The sequence below is a fragment of the Rissa tridactyla genome, chromosome 2, assembly GCF_028500815.1.
Source record: "Rissa tridactyla isolate bRisTri1 chromosome 2, bRisTri1.patW.cur.20221130, whole genome shotgun sequence".
NCBI lineage: Eukaryota > Metazoa > Chordata > Aves > Charadriiformes > Laridae > Rissa > Rissa tridactyla.
Genome location: NC_071467.1, coordinates 116272675 through 116293166, shown reverse-complemented (window position 1 = coordinate 116293166; position 20492 = coordinate 116272675). Strand labels below are relative to the sequence as shown.

The following is a 20492-nucleotide window of genomic DNA, read 5'->3' as shown; positions in this document are numbered from 1 at the left end:
ATCTGAGAGGAAGCCCTTGAGGAGACAGTGGAATTACTTGGAGAAGGTGAGGGAGGAAGATCACAGGCTGGATGAGGCTGCTGGAGGTTCTCTGCTGCAAGGCCAACTCCTGGTGGGGCCACCTTCAAAGCCCATCTGATGGATGGAAATCCTGCTTCAGCCTTTGGGAAGCCCCTCAGGAGATGAGAAGAAACACCAAGCCCTGCGGGTGCCTGAGGCTATCAGGCCTTTTCAGCTGGACAGTAGTGGTAAGACCAAGGGAATGCCTTCTTGAGGAGCACTGCAGAGCTCACCATCTTCACTCCCTGTGGAGTCAGGGGTAGTAGCCTTAAGAAGTGGAATGGAGAGAAGTTGCAAGAGGTCCCAGTGCTTTGGAGCACCCACCGGTGCCCTGCCAGGCACAGGAAAAATTCTTATCCCCAAGGCCAATGCAAGCTGGGGGCGTGTGGCCATTCTCGGAAACCAGGCTGCAGAAGAATAGGGCTTGGGCATCTCCTGGGAGGCGTGACCAGCCTGTGGGACGAGGAGGCAGGTCTTGCTCCCATGCTCAGGGAACAGCCGATCGCCAGCGTTGGGGTCAGGAAGGAATTTTCCCCCGGGGCACATTGGCACTGCTCCCCGGGGGTTTTTTGCCTTCCTCTGCAGCATTGAGCATGACCACTTGTCAGGGCTCCCCCAGTCCCTTCTGGCTAGCTTACTGCCTGCTGCTCATGCACCACGAAGATGGCCTCTTCTGCCCTGCAGCTGGGGAGAGGAAGGCTTTTTTCCCCCTACGGTGGGCTAGCAAGTGTCCCTGGGGTTTTTTTTGCCTTCCTCTGCAGCATTAAGCACGGCCCCTAGCCAGGGCTGCTTTGGGCCATTTTGGCTAGGTGCCTGCTGCTAATGCTCTACAAAGGTGGCCCTCGTGCCTGGCATCTGGAGGGAGGAAGCTTTCTAGACTCGCAGGGTGGGCCCCAAGGGTGGCTCATGGAAGTTGCTTCTTGTCCTCTGTAGCATTGAGCACAGCCCCTTGTCAGGGCTCCTCAGGGCCCTTTCAGCTTCATTCTTGCCTGCTGCTCTTGCACCTCCAAGGCACCACTCATGCCCTGGCTCTCTCGGGCTCTCTTGCCCATTGCAAATTTGGAGCAGCAGCGAGCTCTGCTCTTCCCTTGGCTCCATTTCCCCAGGGGTTCTTGCTTCTGCAAAACAACCTGTGCTTGGAAGGCCTCTGGGCTTGCTGCACCATCAGGAGCTGCCACTTCTCAGCTCACCCTGTGAGCAATAAAAATGCAGGGCAGGCACAAAAGCACTTTTCATGCATCACTGGTCAAGAAGCACAGCTGCCCGGCAAGATTTGGAAGGCAAAAAGTATGCTTGTCATTGGTGTGTGTCCTACTTTGGAAAATACCCCATGGTACCACACACCACCACTACTTCTTCTGCATCTTCTTTGTCAGCTGCTTCTTTGTCAGCAGGATCTTCTACATCTTCTTCTTTGTCTTCTTTTTGTTCGGTGGCGGCATTGTCGTCTTCATCATCAGTGTCATTGTCATCGTTGTCTTCATCATCATCATCATCTTTTTGTTCATTGTTGTTGTCATCATCTTCTCTGCAGTGCACTGATGATAAGTTCTTGATACAGGTGATGGAGGAACCAATGAGGAGAGGTGCTCTGCTGGACCTTGTGCTGACAAAAATGAAGGCCTGGTTGGGGATGTGAAGGTTGGGGGTAGCTTTGGCTGCAGTGACCATGAAATGGTGGAGTTCAGGATCCTGTGTGGAAGGAGCTGGACAAAAAGTAGAAATACAACCCTGAACTTCAGGACAGCCAACTTCAGGCTCTTCAAACACCTACACTGAGGAACCCCACGGGCTAAGGGGGAAGGGAAGGAAAGAGGGTGCAAGAGAGCTCGTTAATATTTAAGCACCACTTCCTCCAAGCTCAAGATCGGTGCATCCCTAGGAGCAAGAAATCAGGCAAAGGAGGCAGAAAACCTGCATGGATGAGCAGGGAGCTTCTGGAAAAACTCAAGTGGAAGAAGGAAGTTTACAGAATGTGGAAAAAGGGACTGGCCACTTGGGAAAGTACAGGAGCACTGTCAGAGTATGCACGGATGCAACGAGGAAGGCTAAGGCCCGCTTGGAATTAAACCTGGCAAGGGATGTCAAGGACAGTATGAAGGGCTTCTTCAAGTACATCAGCAGTAACAGGAAGCCTAGGGAAAAAATGGGCCTGCTGCTGAATGAGGTAGGTGCCCTGGTGATGGAGGATGCAGAGAAGGCGGAGCTACTGAATGTCACTTTTGCTTCAATCTTTATTCCTAAGGCCATCCCTCGGGAACCCCAGACCCTGGAGGCATGAGAGAGTGCCTGGAGTAAGGAAGACGACTCCTTGATCGAGAAGGATTGGGTTAGAGATCATTTAAACAAACTTGACACCCATAAATCCATGGGCCCTGATGGGACGCATCCGCGAGTGCTGAGGAAGCTGGCAGATGATATTGGGAAGCCGCTCTCCATCATCTTTGAAAGGTCATGGAGAAAAGGAGAGGTGCCTGAGGACTGGAGGAAAGCTAATGTCACACTAGTCTTCAAAAAGGGAAGGAGGACCCAGGAAACTACAGGCAGGTCAGCCTCACCTCCATCCCTGGAAAGGTGATGGAACAGCTCATCCCGGATGCCATCTCTAAGCATGTAGAAGAAAAAAAGGTCATCGTGAGTGGTCAGCGTGTGTTCACCAAAGGGAAATCATACTTGACGAATCTGATAGCCTTCTAGGATGGAACAACTAGCTGGGTGTATGAGCGGAGAGCAGTGGACGTTGTCTATGTTGACTTCAGCAAGGCTTTTGACACTGTCTCACACAACACGCTCATAGGTAAACTTAGGAAACATGGGTTAGATGAGTGGACAGTGAGGTGGATTGAGAACTAGCTGAATGGCAGAGCTCAGAGGGTTGTGATCAGTGGCGCAGAGTCCAGTTGAAGGCCTGTAACTAGCAGTGTTTCCCAGGGGTCAGTACCGGCTCTGGTCTTGTTCAATATATTCATCAATGACCTGGATGAGGGGACAGAGTGCACTCTCAGCAAGTTTGCTGATGATACAAAACTGGGAGGAGTGTCTGATACACCAGAAGGCTGTGCTGCTATTCAGTGAGACCTGGACAGGCTGGAGAGCTGGGCAGTGAGGAACCTAATGAAATTCAACAAGGGCAAGTGTAGGGTCCTGCACCTAGGGAGGAATAACTCCATATACCGGTACGGGCTAGGGGCTGATCTGCTGGAAAGGAGCTCTGTAGAGAGATACCTGGGAGTCCTGGTGGTCAACAACTTGACCATGAGGCAGCAATGTGCCCTTGGGGCCAAGAAAGCCAACGGTCTCCTCAGTTGCATTAAAAAGAGCATGGCCAGGAGGTCAAAGGGGGTCATCCTCCCCCTCTACTCTGCCCTGGTGAGGCCACATCTGGAGTACTGTGTCTAGTTCTGGGCCCCCCAGTTCAAGAAGAACAGGGAACTACTGTAGAGAGTCCAGCGGAGGGCTACAAAGATGATCAAGGGAATGGAGCACCTCTCTTATGAGGAAAGGCTGAGACCTGGATCTGTTTAGCCTGGAGACTGGCCTGGATGGGATTATGCCTGCCCAGGTCTATTGCTATTTGCTGTGTGGTGAGTCTGGGTGTAGCTTGGTGACTGCTGTCAGTGCTGCTCTAATGAGACTCGTGGGAAATGGATGAAGGTTGGGAATGGGTGATTTTGCACTGTACACTTGTGGTCTCTCTGTATGCATCCATGTGGTCCTGACCTTTGGATCATATGATTTGGAGTTCAGGTCTACAGCTTGGGTGGAAAGACAAGGAAAAAGGCAAAGGAAAGTCAAATAGAAGAACCGGATCTTCAATTCTGCATGAGCATCTCAGCATGCAGGAGAGAGGATGGACACACTTGTGCATTCCTCAAAAACTAACCAAGTACAAGGTAAGGACCATACCTTCAGGGAAATTCCGTCCCCAAATCACCTTGTGTGATATAAAGCAAGTGAAATGGGCACACCTGAAGTTCCTAATCTTTGTGAGGGGGGATAAAGTGCTGTTTTCCCTTAGGGAGCTTCCCCGGAGCCCAGTTTCAGAGAAGGATGCGTATCAAGAGGATGAGAGAGGAAAGAAGTGTTCAATCCTTGGGCCAGGGAGGGAGCAGAGCAGATTGTGTGGAATGATACGTTAAACTAGGTTTAACAGAAAGATTGGTAACTCCAGATATGCAGATGTTCAGGAATGAAGTAGAAGTCATCAGGGAGGAAGTACCGGAAATGCTAAGGAGAGTCCTTCCTGGGAAGTAAAATCATAATGATCCAAACATGTTGGATCATTATGATTTTTGTTGTTTGGCCATCTCTGTAACTTTGTTTTATTTTGGGGAATCGATATTAAGCTCCTGAGTAAATCTTGTCTAGTGATGAAGCTGGCTGAGTGCCCTGATATACACTAAAGTGCTGCACTCCAGACGCTGTTTTTAAAATCGGGGTCTTAGACTACCTTCTCTCCCTGCCCAGATGCCTGCAGCAGGTTCAGGGCACCCAGAAAGCACCTGAACATCTAATTCAACTGCCTCATCAATTCAGGCCTGACCGAAAGTTAAAGCATGGTATTAAGGGCATTGTCCAAATGTGTCTTAAACACCGAGAGGCTTGAGGCATCGACAACCTCTCCAGGAAGCCTGTTCCAGGGTTTGACCACCCACTTGGTAAAGAAATGTTTCCTCATGCCAAGTCCGAACCTCCCCTGACAGATGCAGCTTTGAGACATTCCCACGTGTCCTGGCACCGGGTACCAGGGAGAAGGGACCAGCACCGCCCTCTCCACTTCCCCACCTCAGGAAGCTGCCGAGAGCAGTGAGGTCGCCCCTCAGGCTCGTTCTCTCCAAACTACAGAAACACCGTGTTCTCAGCCACTCCTCAGAGGACATGCCTTCCAGCCCCTTCCCAGCTTTGATGCCTTCCTCTGGACACATTTGAGGATATTCACATCCTTTTTAGATCATGGGAGGGACCCAGAACTGCACACAATACTCAAGGTGAGGCCCCACCACTGCTAAATACAGCAGCAAAAACCACTTCTGACCAGATGGTTACGCTGTGTTTGATGCGCCCCAGGATGGGGTTTGCTCTCTTGGCTGCCAGGGCACACTGCTGACTCCTGTTGAGCCTCCTGTCAACCAGCACCCCCAGACCCCCTTCTGCAGGGCTGCTCTCCAGCCACTGCTCTCCCAGTTCAGACTTGTGCCCAGCGTTATTCCATCCCAGGTGCAGAATCCAGCATTTGTTCTTGTTCAATTTCATTCCATTAATCATTCCCCCATGCTCCAATCTATCAAGATCCCTCTGCAAGACCTCTTGTCCCTCGAGAGAGTCAACAGCATCTCCCAGTTCAGCATCATCAGCAAACTTACTAGTGCTGCATTTAACTCCTGCATCCAGATAATTGACAAAAATATTGAACAGAACTGGCCCTAGAACTGAGCCCCAGGGAACACCCACAGATGAGTGGTCACCAGCCACATGTAGCCCCATTCACTGCAACCCTTTCAACTCTGCCGTCCAGCCAGTTCTTCACCCAGTGCACCGTGTGCCTGCTCATCTCACCATCGGACAACTTGTCCAGAAGGATGCTGTGAGGTATCAAAAGCCTTACTAAAATCCAGAAAAACTACATCCATCACCTTCCCTTCATCCAGTAGGCAGGTGAAATGACAGAATTTATAAGCTTACTGAAACGTCAAAACATTTAAAAGGGAAATAAAAAATTCTGATATAAGAATCCATATTAGTATATTTGTGATATACTTTGTGCTCACGCCTCCTGATTTCAAGAGAAGAAAGATTTAATCTTTTTTTATTTTCCTTCAAAACTGCATACATTCACTTTTACTCACCTCCTACCACTAACATATCCAGCTAACTAATTTTTCTATACAGACCTATTAAAAATCACACAGAGTTCTTTTTTCTGGAAAGAAGCAAAGTTTGTATCTATTTAATTTGAAATAAATCTGTGTTTTTTTGGTTTTTTAAACACTTAATTGTTATGGCCATAACTCAGGTTTCCAAACAGAGAATTAAATTACAAAACTTACTCTAGAGAACTAAAGGTTTTACTTTTATGAATAGTATTGACTAGTACAATAAATGAAAAGTAAAATAGTTTATTAGAATTAGCAAGTTTAGGACTGCACTCCTTGCAGGTCCTCAAAGTCTAATGAAGGCTGCAGTAATACATGAAAAGACCTAGCCCATGATTTTCAGGATACATTTACAATTAACATAATTATTTTCACTCATACTGACAGAAGCAGATGGCACACATTGCATGTGACAGTTTTACATATATTTTAGAGATGCAGGATCAGAATGCTACTTATCTTTTCTATCATTATACTATCCCTATTCTTCCATTCTATTGTCCTTGTTTTAAATTACTCTTATGTTTCCTATGTCAATGTACCACAAATGAGCACCAGCACAACTTGTGTTAGTATTTCCTTTCCAAGGAAAAAACACACAGCAGAATTTAACTGAGAAGAGTTAACGAAGTGATTTAAAAAGAAAAAGAAAAGAAAAAAAAGGCTTATTCAAAGGGCTATAAACGGCTCAGCAAAATGGAAAGTGAAAGTGTCATATGGAGGCAATTTTAGGAAAAGGCAACACTGGTTTACTTTAAAATACCAGAGAAACCATATTTGCATAAAGTAACTATGCATACAAAGTAATATTGTGTCACGATTGCTACTGAAACCTATTTAAAATGTAGAACACATTTTACGTATGTCTGACAACACTAAATACTGCCCAAGAATTCCCACCATAAATAGCTTTTCTTTGAAGGTTAAAAATAATAGTCTGAAAATATTTTTTTTTTCTTTTCAACAAGTAAAATAGGATAACAGAGCCAAAACGTTAAAGTATTGTGAAAACTACAAGGTTTGTAGTATTAATTAAATTTCCTGATGTGAAAGCTGACACTGAAACAGTAGCAACATTCATCCATAACAAAGCAAAAAAATAAAGCACTTCCTTACCAAAAAGTTGCCTCATATAGAGATATGTAAAACATACCAGTTCTTTACCTCTCTCTCTCCCTACCAAAGGAGTTATTTTCTGATAAAAGGACTCATATTACTGCTTGCACTACCTGTTAGTCTGTAGGAACACACTACATGGCACAGTAAGAACCGAATTCCTTACAAAACCAGAGCTTAGTATGGTAACTGGCATTATAATCCTAACATTCAAATATTTAAGTTATACTTAAAGACAATTTCAGGTACATACATTTATGTAACGTAAAACAACGATGTGTAAGCATTACAGGCAACCTAATACCAACAAGAAAATGGTCTTCAGGTCAGCGAGTTCTAGTTGGCAACTTAAGTGAGGAGGACCCTGGGCTGTATCCAACCCCAGACTCAGCATGGACGGTAACCACCACACAGCAAAGGGCTTGCCACGGATACTCCAGGATTTACCTACTCAGCACAGAAAACTATGCTGGACTCGAGTTCACTAAACACATTCTCTGCAAGCAATAAAAGATCTCAGGGTCTGGGAACTAAGTGTCATACCAGTTTGCTCTCCCACCATCACAAACTCCAACTTCATTCTTTATCTAGGCATAGATACAAATTGCTCTAGCCAACAGCTCGGACAGAATATACAATTAACTGTAAAGACTGTTTTGGTACACTGCATATACAAAGTCTAATAAATTGAGAACATCTGGTATAAACCTGTATTAACTTGCAGGAGTATTAGCAGAATTCTCTCAATGTGTTTTCTGACAGTCCCAGCATAAACCCAGATTAAGAGCCAACACAGATAAACCCAACCTCTCTCAAGATGAGTTAATGCTGCCTGTAAATTAGGGAGGAAAAAACCCCAACAATTCCCAAAGAGCTGGAGACTGCCTCCAAAGCTTACCTAGACACATTTTTATACTGTTTTCTATTATAAATGAACCAAAAACATTGTGCTGACACACTCTCTCCCTCTTCTGTTTACGTAACTGAAAGAACTAACTTTTGTGAAATCTACTTGTAGTGAACACATTACTAGTGACCTCCTGATAGTTATTGCTCCCTTTCCTGAAGGGCATTTAAATCCTTTCTGAGTTGCACTCATTCTGTCTCTAGTTGTAACACTTCATTGCCTCAGAAGCATTTTAAGGTTTTAATGCTTGTAAAAAGGCACGTATTCTTTAAAAACACTAATATTCTCAGTTAGTCTGAAGTAATGTTCTGTTGAAAACAAGTGTTCCTTAGTAAACGTGAGGGAATATTAAAAAACAAAACAAAACAAAACCCAAAACAGAACAGGGCATACATTTGGGGAAATACACCATCTTAATTTCAAAGCTTGATGTTATAGCCTGATCTTGAAAGTACAGAATTTGGAAAATAGAAATATTTCCAGATGCACTTCCAACTTGCAAATGTGGGTTTTAGCTTAAAGAGAACCAATATGATAAAGCCCTTGAATTTCAATACCACAAGATGTTAGTCTAGAGACTGGTCAACAACAGTATAGTACCTCCTGCACATTGACACGAATAGCGTAAGCAGAATGAAAAGACAAATTCATATAAAATCTGGCTGACATGAAGCAGGTACACGGTTACAGAAAAAGGTAAGAATGAAAACTCAGTAATTTGTGTAGCCACAGCTTTTAATTTGGGAATTTTGGGGAATTTTATGACTACTCTGTATCCCTTCTCTACAGATGTTCTTATTCTGCTTAAAGCATAAAGTCCACAAAAATACTTTGTTTTTATAATCTCTAGTTTTAAAATCAAGAGGCAGAAATTTTTAAACTATATAAACAGATACACCTTGGTACTAGACATGGCTATTCAAAATTAAAATCTACTGAGTAACAGAGGACTACAAAATAACCAAATACAAGCTAAAAGAACAGCAGTTAACATTTGGAAGGAGACTAAAACAGGAAAGATATGTCATTTTCATTGACACATGACATTCTAATTAACATTCAGGTCACATTATACCATGAAAAGGCCCGAACACAGAACCATCGTTTACAGAATTAAAAGCAATTGCTTCAAATCAATATTGAAGTGGGTTGTGCCTGAGGAGCAGGCACAACTTAAAACTCGTGGCTGTACACTGCACCAAGAGGCCCGGGCTCTGAATCGTGAGACTAATGAGCATCAACCAGCATGAAGGTACCAAAGACCACTTGAAGAAACCTAATTCTAAAAAAATAGTACCAAAGATACCAATTCCAACAACTGTTCAGTCCAAATAAAGTTTTCCCTCAACCAAAAAGTCTGCCCTTTTGCTGTTCCTGACTGCACAGGTTTGTATTTCCTTTACATTTCATCTGTCTGCTGTGGCTCCCTTTCTCTCCTCTTCAGCTTTACTCTCATGAAATTCCTGCAAACCAGGAAAGCACACATTCCTACTCTGTCTGTAGGATATGGTATATCAGCTCCACAATGCCTACTCCAATGTTCACTCCAACAGAGATTTCATCTAGTTACTCAGTTAAAGTAAACCTTATCTTACAGTCTATTCTCTTGACTGAGTTCCTAGCTAGTTATTTACTGGAAAAAACCCACTTAGATAGTGTTGCACTCAATAGGCACTAGAGACTTTAATCAAAATAAGACTGAAAAATTCAAACTAATGCACGCCCACAGAATTCCCCTAACATAAGCACAAGATACTGTGTGTAACTTTTTGGCAATACTCTAGATTTTCAATTAAGCAACACAGCAGGAATTACCAGTTACAAATATGCAACATATTTAAAGACTGGCAAGACTTCCCATCAGAGGGGCAGGGCAAGACTTACCAGCATACAGCAGAGAACTCCTTACAAGGAGTTTGGCTTCACCTGAGTGTTCAGAACTGGAGTAGCTCTGCTTGACCCTGAAGTAGCTCTTACCTATCCCTCAGGCCAAAAGAACATTTTCTTATCCAACACGCAAGATGAATACACAAAATATACTTGAGTACAGCTTGTATGGCATACAAATTACTCTTATATTTATGATGCACATCTTGTTTCATACCAATGAGCCCTGAAATAAGTTATCACCAAGACTTTGAAAGATATGCCACCAAGCAGATGGCTAGATGTCGGACAAAAACAAAGCAAGAGCAGCTATTAACTTGCCTTGTTCAGAAACTGAGTGGAAACATAAGTATTTGTGCTTTTGCTAGCAAATTACTGTTATTTTGTTTTCTCTACTTCCTATTATTTCTTTCCCATGGGGTTCAAGTTTTTTTTTCTACAAAATGATTACAAAACTTAATTCTAAACTCATGCTACTTGAGAAGGAACTGTATTTGAAAAATATTTAGATAACTTCTCCCTGTAAAAAAAACAAAACCCCATCTACTTTTTTTTATTACTATTTTCCTTGAGAAAGAAGTTTCCCCAATTTCCTATGCTCTAATGGTGACCTAACAAAAGTAACAGGGCAGTTGCACATATCCCACATTCGTACTGAACAATATTTTTCTCAGAACATTGAAAGAAGCTGCTGAAGAGTGCAGGACATAGTCTGCAAGCTAAAAGGAGAAAGAAAAAAAGCAAGTCAATATTTTGGGTCAGTAGGATATTTGAGGGAACAGCAATGTCACCTTCCCCCATCCCAAGAGAGAGACTCGCAGATTCGGAAAGTCAAATCAAAGTGCTCCAACCTTGGACTAATTTTTCCCTGCAGCTGAAGAAGCCCTGCTACTGAGCAGCGTCCTGCAGAACGCAGCTGTCCTTTCACGATCACTTCACTTTTTGTTCTACAAGAACTGAGAAAATGGCCAACAGCTTTTAAATTTAGCATCAGCATTGCCTTACTTTTATCTCCATTGCCACTTTTCCCTCTGGGTTCCTTCTTAACAGCATATTCCAGACTTTTTACTTCTAAAACAAGCAAGACTTTGTGTCTGCATAAGAGTATGCTCAAACCGGACATGGGAATCATCACATGAAAGAACAGCTCTTCAGAGTTAAATCGAAGTGACTTTGAAAATATACTCCATGGCGAATTCATGACACGTTTGAAAACACGCTTGCCAGAACTCACAATGTGTGGAGTTCAGATTTGGTTTGATCAAGAGCGTGATCTTAAATATGCAACTATATTCTAAGAAAAATACAAAAAACGAACATACAAAAAGGATGCATCATAACACATTACAAAAATGTGCCTCAGATTTCAGCTGCACTCAAGATATTTAACGACCGCAAATTATAAAACTGAAGTGTGTGCATTTTATCACTGTTAAGTCCTTAGAACATACAAAGAAGAAATATCTCAGTTACAGAACAGACGACACATCATCCCATTTGAGACCAATACATTCCAATTGATAGTATTCACTTATTTAATTAACTAGCAAAACTAACTTATTGTTTTCTTAAAAAAAATCACCTTTTTTGGTTTAGATGTTCTAGACTAGTTTTGGCAAAGACCTGAAACTACATCAGGATTTTAAGGTTAAACATAACCAGCTCCCTGCACTTATATTAACATATATGCAGTACTTTTGTATGTTTTATGTATACGTACACACACCAGTAACATGCAACAGCTGCATGCAATAAGAAAAGATTAAGGAAAAAAAAAAAAGAAGCCACTGATTTCTCGCAAAAGCAGGGAGGGAGAAGTGGGCATAAAGGGGAAGTGGTACAAAGATAGAGAAAGGACAATTAAAAAACCTCCACCAAATCTGGTCTTAATTCTTCTTCACATCCATTACCTGCTCTCAAAAGCGGACTTTGTAGCCCACCCCAAATCAGCTCACAGAACTAAAGGTTTCACTGCAAATTTTACTGCACTAAGCTGTAAGTACTAAGCAACAAGGATTTATAATCCATTCAATTTCACAGAGTTAAAACAACTGTAGGCCAAATAAACCTTTTAGTTATCAAAAGCATATTTATTTTTTCATGTCAGCATTTCTCTAAATACAAAATACAATGCATTAAAGAGACCAAACATCTTACTGATTGCCTCACATATCAAGCACAATACTGGTTTATTACATAGGATACTCATACACATTTTTTGTTTGTTTGTTTGTTTCCTCCAATTCAACAACAAACATATGCCCCAGGGCTGCAAGCCAGATACTACTTGGACAAGAAAAGCTCTTCTTTTGCTAGCACAGAATTGCAGGATTCTTCCTGAAATATGTCAGTCATTTTATTTATTAGTGGGAAGCACTCAGGATTCCATCACCCCCTCAAAAAGCATTCAGCACAATGGTGTGAAAGTTTTCTCCAGGCAAACTCAAGCCTTAGAAATTCTTCACAGCTCTTAAGAAATACAGGATTTTAAGAAACTGACATCCATTTCAGAATACAAGATAAGCTTCTGTAAGATTTTTCACTCTTAACTCCTATTTTATAGCTCTTGAAGATGCTTCGAAACAAAACGAAGTATCAGGGTTTACATATTACCTCCATTTTTCTTCTTACAAGCCTTAAAGGACATTGTAAGGAAACAATTACCCAGTCCAAGCAGCAGCAAATTCTAGCAAAGATCTACATCTGAACCTTCAGCATAAAATGCTTATTCTAACACATCTCCACATAATTTATCTGGTTTTTCTGTCAGTGCTAGATAGAAATTAACTCCTGATGTCTGAAGTGATGCTGTTTCAGGGCTTCAACTGATGGCTAAGTAGCTGATCTTAACACAAGGAGTGTCACATCATTACAAGATATCCATTTGGTTCTTTACTAAGATTATTTTTTTGTCAATGCTTCATTTTTAATCTTACTCCTAGCCGAATTTAACACAGCGAGGCAGAAAGGCAATATACAAGTTGTCTATTGAAATGATCACTAAGGATTTCAAATTAAGAACAGATTTTTAGCAGATACAGTTAAATTAGAGAACATTTAACAAGCAACACATCTGTGATCCTATAAAGTGACTCAGCTAAACTGATGGATGCTGGTGGCTAACCATGGGAAATCACAGTTTTTACTGTCACAAGTGTGATGTACCATTACGACATCATCAATCTCTTCTGAAAAAGCACTGATTTTGTACTTGCTGACTCAATTCACTGAATGAAATCCATTAATACTGCTTACTAGAAATTAGGTTTGGCCCTGTAAAACACTTCAACAAAAGCAGATATTAAAACATATGTTTAACTAGTATAGCCTGACGAAGTTTAAAATGGTAAAGTCTTCATACATTCTTTCATGTGAATGAAGGCCTGGAACAAGTGTGCTAAACTCATTTTGAAAAACTCACGGCTAAACACTTGAGAATTTATGAAAATTAGAATGCATCACGTCAAGAAAACCACATTTGAGCCCAAATGCACCGAAAAGAACGCATAATCCACCTGAACTAAGAGTTTAGTAATGCACAAATCTCAGCATTGTTAAAAAGGTCAAATATTTCTTTCTCAACATACCAAATCTATAAAGAAGCACGTTCATCCTGAAAAAGTCTAACATGCAAATGACAGAAAAATGCAAAAATAAAAAAAAAAGTTAAGGATCCGTGTCTTAACAAGACGACCACTGATGCATTCTACCCAAAGTGTCTGGCCCTGAACACTATCAACAAGCAAAAACCCAATCACTCTGCATCTGGCCTACTTAAAACTGCAAAGCTGATGAAAAACATCTACTAAAAATAATAACAACCCTATTGGCTTATAAATAGAAATAAGCCTTCTTGCAATGTTGGACTAACTAACAATCCCCCAAAACACTAGGATTTCCAGAACGAAATGACACCTGTCATAGTGATTAATGCTCAACACAATCCCTACATCACATTATAAAAGCCAAGATGACAAACACGCATAACAAAATGTACTGGCAACACTGTGTAGAAATACTGTGATGGTCTTATACCTCTAAGCATACTGATTATATTTAAGAAAAACAAACAAACCTCTTTCTTCAAATGTATTATTTGTGGTGAATATTTTCCATGTTAAAGTCAATCACTGTATGTACTTACACCTGAGTTACCACGAAATTGGGAACTGACTCAAAGTTAGTACTTCATCAATAAGTAACTTTAACTGCTGGTGTAGATCAAACTGTTGTAAGCTTAACCAGTTTGCTCTGCAGACATAATCCTTAAAATATATGCAAAACACTACATTTCAAGAATGAGTGACCCACTTTTAATACGGATGCTGAAATCGGGCAATGGCCCTCCAAAGCTGCCTAAATTCAGCCCGACGTTAACATCAAACCACAGCATAACGTTTTCCCGTGACGGCAACCAGAGGTTCGCAGGCCCTTGTTTGCTCACACCGTTATCAGCGGCACAAACGGGTCACTCTACCTGCGGTGGAAGATGTATTTGCCGAACCAGGGTCTCAGAAAGGGGGGGGGGGGGGGGTGAAGAAACCCCCCTCCAGCCCTCAGGTCCGACAGCAGAAGGGGAAATGCCGGCCAAGCAAGAGAGGCAGCCCCGCCACCAAGCATCCCCCGAGCCTTCGGGTGGAGGAGGTGGGCGGAGAGGGGACCCCCGCCCCGCCCGGCCACCTCCCACCACGTGACCTCCTTCTTCCTCTTCCTCTCCCCGTCCCCGCCGTTTCTCTCCCCCCCTGCCCATCAGGACGGCGGGCGCCGTACCGGGGCGAGGCGGGAAAGTCGCCTCTGAGGGAGCGGATCCCCGGCTTCCCGTCGCTGGGGAGAGCGGCGGCACCGGAGGGGAATGAACGGAAGGGAAGGAAGGGCAAGGCCACAACGGCCTGCGGCGGGGCCGCGCGCTGACCGCTCTCCCCCGGCCCGCGCGGACCGCCCTCGCACCGCTCCCCTCAGCCGCGGCCTCCTCGCCGGGGCGGTGGCGGTGGCTCCCCCCGGAGGCGCGGCCAGGCCGCTCCTCCGCCCGCAGCGCGCCCCGCGTCCCTCTCGGCGTCTTCCCCTCCTCTCGTCCCCCTTCTCTCTCGCTCCCCGCTCCCGGGCGAGGGGCGGCGGCGATGCCTTACCTCGGACGCGCCGCTCCTGCCCGAGGGAGAGGGTCCGCAGCGCGGCCCAGGCACCGCCGCAGGCCCCGGGGACTGGCGGGGCAGGGCCGGGCGCGCAAGGGGGCGGGGCCGGGCGCGCAAGGGGGCGGGGCCTAATCTGCTACCCCCTCGGCGGCGCGGGGTTTTAAACTTAATTAGAGGTGAGGGACGCGCTGTGGTGGCATCGGGAAAGGCCGGGAGGCAGGGGTCCCGGTAGCTCCCCGCCGGTGTCGCTGCCCGGCCTGGCCGTGGTGCGAGGGCTGAGGGGACAAGCAGCGCTGGGGGCTGAGACCGGGCCCTTGTAGGGGCTCTTCTCTTTAAATGCGAACACCCCCGAGTTGTGCTACAAAGATGATTAGGGGACTGGAACGTCTCTCTTATGAAGAAAGGCTGAGGGACTTGGGTCTTTTCAGTATGGAGAAATGAATGCTTATAAATACTTAAAGGGTGGGTGTCAGGAGGATGGGGCCAGGCTCTTCTCAGTGGTGCCCAGTGACAGGACAAGAGGTAACAGGCACAGACTTGAACACAGGATGTTCCATCTGAACATGAGGAGGAACAACTTTACTTTGAGGGTGGCAGAGCACTGGAACAGGCTGCCCAGAGAGGTGGTGGAGTCTCCATCTCTGGAGACATTCAAAACCCGCCTGGACGTGTTCCTCTGCAACCTGCTCTAGGTGACCCTGCTTTGGCAGGGGGGTTGCACTATGTGATCTCCAGAGGTCCTTTCCAACCCCTATCATTCTGTGATAAAGCAATCAAAATGAGCAGTGAGACTAGTGATCTGTTGTTGGCCTAGATTCTGTTTAAGCTCCTGTGCCTTGTAGCAGAGTCCTGATATTTAGAGAGATTAGCAGCAGGAAATCCAAGCATGATAGGCATCATTGTGAAAACGTGACAGAAACTCAACCAGCCACTTAAGAAAACCATCCTTTCCCTTGGGGAAGTGTGGTCCCTGTCCTTATCGAAGCCCAAAGCTTGTCAAATGTTGTAAGGTTTATCTGCAGTGTTGCAGGCTAGATCCACAATACATGTCTTCTAACAAAAAAAGTGTACAGAGAATGTGCTCTGCTGTACATGTCAAGTACTACAGAGAAAAGAAGAGCAAAATAAAATTCATCGCAGCTATTGCATTAGGGCAGGGAAGCAGGGGAAGAAGGATTAAAGGAGAGGTCTCGGAAAAAAAGCTGCAACTCTGCAGCTTGTGGTCACCCATCCCACTTTGCCTGGCTCCACAACACCTCACAAATCTTCAGGGAGATCGGGGTACAGCAAGGTGATGCTGACTGCTGGGGTGTTCAACCTGGAGTTAGAACAGAGCTGGAAACAAGTACCCTAAGCATTTATCACAAAAAACATTATGGTGAATCGCTTCATCCTTGTTCCAAAACCCCAGAACTTGAAATAAAATCCCCAGTCCACTACGGCTTCTCATTAATGGGAAGGGGGAGGTGTGCTCCTTTAGGTGTGAGGAAAATCTTTCAAGATCTTTTTTTTTTTGCTAATCATTATTTCTTAATCAAAGTCTGTAAACACACAATAACTTTATGCACTTTTACACTTTTTACCCATGTTAGTTTACTTTCATTAACTATCTTTGTTGTTTTTTTCAGAGCTATTGTACTAAAGATCACCTCAGGTTCCTTTAGGTGTCAGGAAAATCTTTTGAGATTTTTTTTTGCTAATCGTTTTTTCTTAATCAAAGTCTGTAAACACACAATCACTTTATGCACTTTTGCACTTTTTACCCATGTTGGTTTACTTTCATTATCTTTCTTTGGGTTTTTTTTTCAGAGTTACTCCACTAAAGATCACCTCAGGCTTTCAGGCAGGTAGCTATATTTAGGAGTTATTGTTACTTTTCATACAAATACAAAGATAAAGATCTTTGAATCTCAGCGGCAGCCGGTATTTGAATTACCTGGCACTGATGAGTTTTGATACAAGTTGTTTGGCACATTGCAAAACAAAAGCAGTACTGCATGCAATGAAATAAATGTATCTTGAAACGAAGTGTGGTTGACATTTAGCTGAACAGATTAGGAGCATAATATGTGAAAGCACGTGAAAAGCCACTGTTATTCAGGTCTCATGAGTGGTTATCAAATTATAAAAAAGCCCAGTGTTACATCCTGAAAACATAGCCAAGCTCAATAAACAGAGGCCAGCTATCAGCTAACTAAAGCTTATGCAGGCTGTGTGCAACCATTAACATCACAAGTAAAGCAGAACTCTCAATATTCTTGCACATTCATGATGGGATGAATTGGTATAAACCAATAAACATGATCGTTATAATTAGCTGAGACTCAGGCCTGATAACCATACATATTCACAGAACCAGGCAGCCGGCTGGTTAACGGTAAAAAGAAGATCTGGCCGTGAGGAAAGGACTAAGTAAAAGGTGATTAGTTTGTAGCTCTAGAATGGCTATTCTGCTTTGTAGTTATGCTAGGTATAGTATTAGAAGAATAGCAAAAAAATGCCAAACCTAAATTCCTGAAAATGTAGAAGTAATGTAAAGTAGCACTGAGATCAATAGAGAAAGCATCTTCTTTAAACTATTCATATCAGCTAATGCAACTTGTCTCCTCAAGCTTCTCGGCGGCTCTTGTAGAGTACTTAGGAGAACTGTGAGAGGTTAAGCTATCAGGAGCTGGAGAGCTAGAGAAAGGGGTGGTTGGCTTTAAAAGAAAGGTATGAAGCAACTATGGAAGGGAGGGGAAAAAGGGATCCTGGATCGGATCTAGGAAAGAGAAGAAATCTCTGTCTTAAGATAAAAAATTAATGTATGAAGACCTGTTGGATTAATGCTTGAGTCTCTTCCTCCTTCTAGGTGGCCTGTCTCCTCTGTTCTGCTAGCTTTATCAAAATACTACCTCACAGAATCTCACTGAGGAGAAAACAGTGCTTGTTCTGCTTTTCCTGTTCTTCAGGGTGTGTGCGGGCGATCCTGATGGGTGAAGAACTGTTTCAGTTCCTACTGCAAGGGGTCAGAGACATCTTGTCTTGCATTATTTAAGGAAATTCAAGTAAGGTTTGTTGAGAAGACTTTACTAAGCTTTACTAAAAAGAGTTAGTAATTAAAGTGCTTAGCACCATATACTAAGGCTATGTTTTCAAATCTACTGAAATTCTGAGAACCAAAACATCTTCTTGTGTATAACACACAGTATTATTACTGGATGCTTTGATTTCAGATCATCTTTGTGAGATAAATGACACCTTAATTTTAGAAGCTGGTAATCAACTTCTGCTTTCGGATAAGAAATTGAGAGATTTATGGATTTACATTCAGTAACCACTGGGGCAACTTTAAACAGATTAAACTATCTAGAAGTTGGCTTTGAAAGTCCTTATTTATTAACAAACTTAACCAAGCAATCTTGTGATTGCAATGCTGTCCAAAGAGAGGACATATAGCAGGGCAGACTTGGAAAAAGTCATCTGAGCGTGGGCTAATGGGATACCTTTTCCAGGCTGTGCAGAGGCATTTTCCTAACCTTCAGTGGATCTGGACGTAGAGAAGGACAGACAACATTAGATCATGTAAGGAAGGACTGCAATTTCTTCAATAGTGCTTAACTAACAGAGCTATGTCTCTCTGTCCTGACGCTGAAGTTTGAACATGAGTAACTGAGTTTTGTGTGCAGGTAATGGAGTGCCTGCTCCACCTTCCAAAGGAGTGGAGCAGGTTGCACATAGGTCTCGGACCACATTCCACTTAAATTGTTACCTTGGACTGTGTTCACGTGTGCGTATTACAGGGCATTAAAGAAGGAGTGTCTGTAACCTTCTGGAGCAAGAGAAATGCAAAGAGAAGCACAGGGTCAGGACTCATAATTGACATCCTAAAGCCTTCCTCATTTGGTTCTCCTTTGCTTCTATTTAAGCTCCTATTTTCAGTCTTTAGGTCAGCTCCCACTGTAAAAAGTGTGTGGCAATAATTGGTTCTCTGGCAGAATAAGTAGCCAGCAGCCAGGACAGGTTAATATTTGTATATTGTTCTCAATATGCTTATTCTCAGCTTTCTATTCTTTCTTTCTGGGGAAAGACCATTAGGGTTAGGTACTTCTTTAAGGGCTGAAGCAGTCCTATTCCACATTCAAAAGTGCTATCGCTACTTGACAGATAATAGGTAAAATCTAATTAAAGCCATTAGATGTAAATTGCTTTCTAAAGATTCCTCAGCCTTAAGCTGTGGCGGGGGTAGGGTAGGAGGGATGCCAAATGGAGGCAAATACGCCTGTGCTCTTCCTAATGCTGCTCAGTAGAAAAAGGACGTGTCAGTCTGCAATACTGGTGGAGGGGAGTTTGGGAAGGAGCAAGAAGGCCTTCTTGTCACTTGGCTTTACCAGGGGATGGATTGCCGTATAGAGCTTCCTAGCCCATGCTGGAACTGCAACATGGGCAATCTTTTCAGCGTGATCTTTCACCCAGGGCGATTAGCAAGTCTAAAGGTAGGGCATCTCAGTTAAGGCACAACACTGCTCTTTGCTGTCCACGCTGGCTTTGGGACGTCTGTTAATTGTTCTCACAGCAGCTAACGCTCTAAGGTGAAGCCTGGGCACTGCAACAGTTATCTCTAATATGCCTCATTCCATCAAATAGATGGATGTAAGACAAGCCACTTTCTGATCTAAGAGTCTCACGTATTCCTTCCTGCTCTTTCATGCTGTGGTAAACAGCCGAAATGAGTCAGTTGGTTCCTGCAACAGAACATACACAAATAATCCTGTAACTAAACGTAGGGTCTAAAAGTAGACACTAAGATGTACAAAGTCATTACATCACCAAATCTCCTTTGAAATCAAAGGAGCTGATCTGCTTAAATACATTTAAGGATGTGGTGGGAGGTTCACATTCCTGTGCATGACGGGTTCTCAAACTTCAAGCTGCAAACCTGCGACCAAAGGCATCCCTGGCTAGCTGAGTTAACACCTCTGCTTCTCTAGCTCCTAATGCCTATTTCTGCTTCAAAAAAAGTGAAGTAGGTTGCACTGGGAGTGATCAGATAACATCCCAACTGTGTTATCTCGTTGGGAGGAAATCAAGTATTTCTACAAAAGAGCAGGAAGAAAAAGAGTCTCTTGACTAAGAAGCTACGGACTACAGAATTCGGATTCTCACCTAACTTACCTATTAAACTTCAATCTTGTAGCTGATGTTAATCCTTTATTCCATAATGTGTTTCAATTCAAGTGAATGAACCACCCAGTGCAGGAACCCTAAGCTCACCCTGTGGCAAGAAAATGACTAAGCAAAACCAAATGCCAAACTCCAACCATTTGTCAGGCGTTGAAACAAAGCACGTTCTTTTTTGCATCTTTTTTTTAGGATGACGTGATGGCATTAATGCAAGTAGCAATTCCTGCTTATTATTCAGTGCAGTAGCTGAGCAGCGCTGTTCAGCATATTTCATAACAATACCGTATTAACAGGCTGACGTGCCACTTTTGCAGGCGCCCTTTGCGTGCCATGAAATTGGATACTTTCTACATACCT

General features: G+C 43.4%; 1 protein-coding gene across 5 annotated transcripts in view; it reads right to left on the bottom strand.

Annotated features, from left to right (window-relative positions):
* STARD3NL (STARD3 N-terminal like) overlaps positions 1 to 15073 on the bottom strand; it is a 37281-nt gene extending 22208 nt beyond the window's left edge. For all 5 annotated transcript variants that reach the window (XM_054192556.1, XM_054192557.1, XM_054192554.1 and 2 more), the window contains exon 1: positions 14970 to 15073. The gene's annotated coding sequence lies outside the window, so the exon portion shown is untranslated. The remainder of the gene's footprint in view (positions 1 to 14969) is intronic.
* Between the last annotated feature and the right edge of the window lie 5419 nt (positions 15074 to 20492).